Source organism: Arachis duranensis, chromosome 4 (assembly GCF_000817695.3).
Source record: "Arachis duranensis cultivar V14167 chromosome 4, aradu.V14167.gnm2.J7QH, whole genome shotgun sequence".
NCBI lineage: Eukaryota > Viridiplantae > Streptophyta > Magnoliopsida > Fabales > Fabaceae > Arachis > Arachis duranensis.
In genome coordinates, this window is record NC_029775.3 from 80,386,430 (window position 1) to 80,389,758 (window position 3,329).

Here is a 3,329-nt window from a genome sequence, read left to right on the forward strand (position 1 = left end):
CATGGACTTCCATCAGAAGATCCCTATCATTTTTTAACTGAATTCTTGCAGATCTGTGAGACTGTTAAGACTAATGGAGTAGATCCTGAAGTCTACAGGCTCATGCTTTTCCCTTTTGCTGTAAGAGACAGGGCTAGAACATGGTTGGACTCACAACCTAAAGATAGCCTGGACTCTTGGGATAAGCTGGTCACGACCTTCTTGGCCATGTTCTTTCCTCTTCAAAAGCTGAGCAAGCTTAGAGTGGATGTTCAGACCTTCAAGCAAAAAGATGGTGAATCCTTCTATGAAGCTTGGAAAAGATACAAGCAGTTGACCAAAAAGTGTCCTTCTGGCATGCTTTCAGAGTGGTCCATTTTAGATATATTCTATGATGGTCTATCTGAGCTTTCTAAGATGTCATTGGACCATTCTGTAGGTGGATCCATTCACCTAAAGAAAACGCCTGCAGAAGCTCAAGAACTCATTGACATGGTTGCAAATAACCAATTCATGTACACCTCTGAGAGGAATTCTGTGAGTAATAAGACGCCTCAGAATAGGGGAGTTCTTGAAATTGATGCTCTGAATGCCATATTGGCTCAAAACAAAATGTTGACTCAGCAAGTCAACATGATCTCTCAGAGTCTGAATGGATTGCAAAATGCATCCAACAGTACTAAAGAAGCAACTTCTGAAGAAGAAGCTTATGATCTTGAGAACCCTGCAATGGCAGAGGTGAATTACATGGATGAAGCCTATGGAAACACCTATAATCCCTCATGGAGAAATCAACCAAATTTCTCATGGAAGGATCAACAAAAGCCTCAACAAGGCTTTAATAATGGTGGAGGAAACAGGTTTAGCAATAACAAGCCTTTTCCATCATCTTCTCAGCAACAGACAGAGAATTCTGAGCAGAGCCCCTCTAGCTTAGCAAACATAGTCTCTGATCTATGTAAGGCCACTTTAAGTTTAATGTGTGAAACAAGGTCCTCCATTAGAAATTTGGAGGCACAAGTGGGTCAGTTGAGTAAGAAAATCACTAAAACTCCTTCTAGTACTCTCCCAAGCAATACAGAAGAGAATCCAAAAAGAGAGTGCAAGGCCATTGATATAATCAATATGACCGAATGCACAAAGGAGGAGAAGGATGTGAATCCTAGTGAGGAAGACCTCCTGGGACGTCCTCTGAACAAAAAGGAGTTCCAAACTAAGGAACCTAAGGAATCTGAGGCTCACCTAGAGACCATAGAGATTCCATTGAACCTTCTTTTACCATTCATGAGCTCTGAGAACTATTCTTCCTCTGAAGAGGATGAAGATGTAACCGAAGAGCAAGTTGCTCAATATCTAGGAGCCATCGTGAAGCTAAATGCCAAGTTGTTTGGTAATGATACTTGGGAAGGTGAACCTCCCTTGCTCATTAGTGAACTAAATACATAGGTTCAGCAAACTTTACCTCAAAAGAAATAAGATCCTGGTAAATTCTTAATATCCTGTACCATAGGCACCATGACCTTTGAAAAGGCTCTGTGTGACCTGGGGTCAGGTATAAATCTTATGCCACTCTATGTAATGGAGAAATTGGGAATCTTTGAGGTACAAGCTGCAAAAATCTCATTAGAGATGGCAGACAAGTCAATAAAACAAGCTTATGGATTGGTACAGGACGTGTTGATAAAGGTTGAAGGCCTTTACATCCTTGCTGATTTCATAATCTTGGACACTAGAAAGGATGAGAATGAATCCATCATTCTTGGAAGACCCTTCCTAGCCACAGCAGGAGCTGTGATTGATGTTGACAGAGGAGAGCTAGTCCTTCAATTGAATGGGGACTACCTTGTGTTTAAAGCTCAAGGATCTTCCTCTGCAACCATGGAAAAGAGGCACGATAAGCTTCTCTCAATACAGAGTCAAACAAAGCCCCCACAATCAAACTCTAAGTTTGGTGTTGGGAAGCCACAACCAAACTCTAAGTTTGATGTTGAACCCCCACATTTAAACTCTAAGTTTGGTGTTGGGAGGTCCCAACAATGCTCTGAACATTTATGAAGCTCCATGAGAGCTCACTGTCAAGCTATTGACATTAAAAAAACGGTTATTGGGAGGCAACCCAATTTTTATTTATCTATATTTCTATTGTTCTTTTATGTTTTAATAGGTTTATGATCATGTGGAGTCACAAAATAATTGCAAAAATTAAAAACAGAATAAAAAATAGCAGAAGAAAAAGCACACCCTGGAGGAGGAACTCACTGGTGTTTAGACGCCAGTAAGGAGCATAGAGCTGGCGTTTAACGCCAGAAAGAAGCATCAGACTGGCGTTAAATGCCAGAAACAAGCATGGAAGAGGCGCTCAATGCCAGAAACATGTTGCAGATTGGCGTTTAACGCCCAAAACAAGCATGGAAGTGGCGTTTAATGCCAGAAACATGCTGCAGTCTGGTGTTAAACGCCAGGATTGCATAAAGAAGGCGTTTACACGCCTAATTGGTGCAGGGATGATGAATCATTGACACCTCAAAATTTGTGGACCCCACAGGATCCCCATCTACCTCAACTCACTCTTTCTCTTCTTCACACTCTTCCCCAAATACCCTTCACCAATCACATCCATACACTCTTCCCCATAAACCCCACCTACCTTCAAATTCAAAATCTCTTTCCCACCTAAACCCACCCTAAATAACAGAACCTAAACCCCTCTCCCTCAACTATATAAACCCCTCCATCCTTCTTCATTTTCACACAACACAACCCTCTCTTCTCCCTCTTGGCCGAATACACATCTCTCTCCCTCTCCTCCATTTCTTCTTCTTCTTCGTCTATTCTTTCTTCTTTTGCTCGAGGGCGAGCAACATTCTAAGTTTGGTGTGGTAAAAGCATAGCTTTTTTGTTTTTTCATAACCATTTATGGCACCTAAGGCCGAAGAAACCTCTAGAAAGAGGAAAGGGAAGACAAAAGCTTCCACCTCCGAGTCATGGGAGATGGAGAGATTCATCTCAAAAGTCCATCAAAACCACTTCTATCAAGTTGTGGCCAAGAAAAAGGTGATTTCTGAGGTCCCTTTCTTACCAACCCTATTCAACAAGTCAGAATCTTAATGGTTCAAGAGTTCTATGCAAACGCATTGATCACTAGGAACCATGATCAAAGCATGAACCCAAACCCAAAGAATTGGCTTACAATGGTTCGGGGAAAATGCTTAGATTTCAGTCCGGAAAACGTAAGGTTGGTGTTCAACTTGTCCATGATGCAAGAAGACATACGCCCCTACACTAGAAGGGTCAACTTTGATCAAAGGGTGGACCAAGTCCTCATAGACATATGTGTGGAAGGAGCTCAA

General features: G+C 41.8%; 1 non-coding gene across 1 annotated transcript; it reads right to left on the reverse strand.

Moving 5' to 3' along the window:
- Positions 1-234: 234 nt before the first annotated feature.
- On the reverse strand, positions 235-338 carry LOC127747002 (small nucleolar RNA R71). Its single transcript, XR_008008807.1, has one exon. It is a non-coding gene; the product is annotated as a small nucleolar RNA R71 (small nucleolar RNA).
- Between the last annotated feature and the right edge of the window lie 2,991 nt (positions 339-3,329).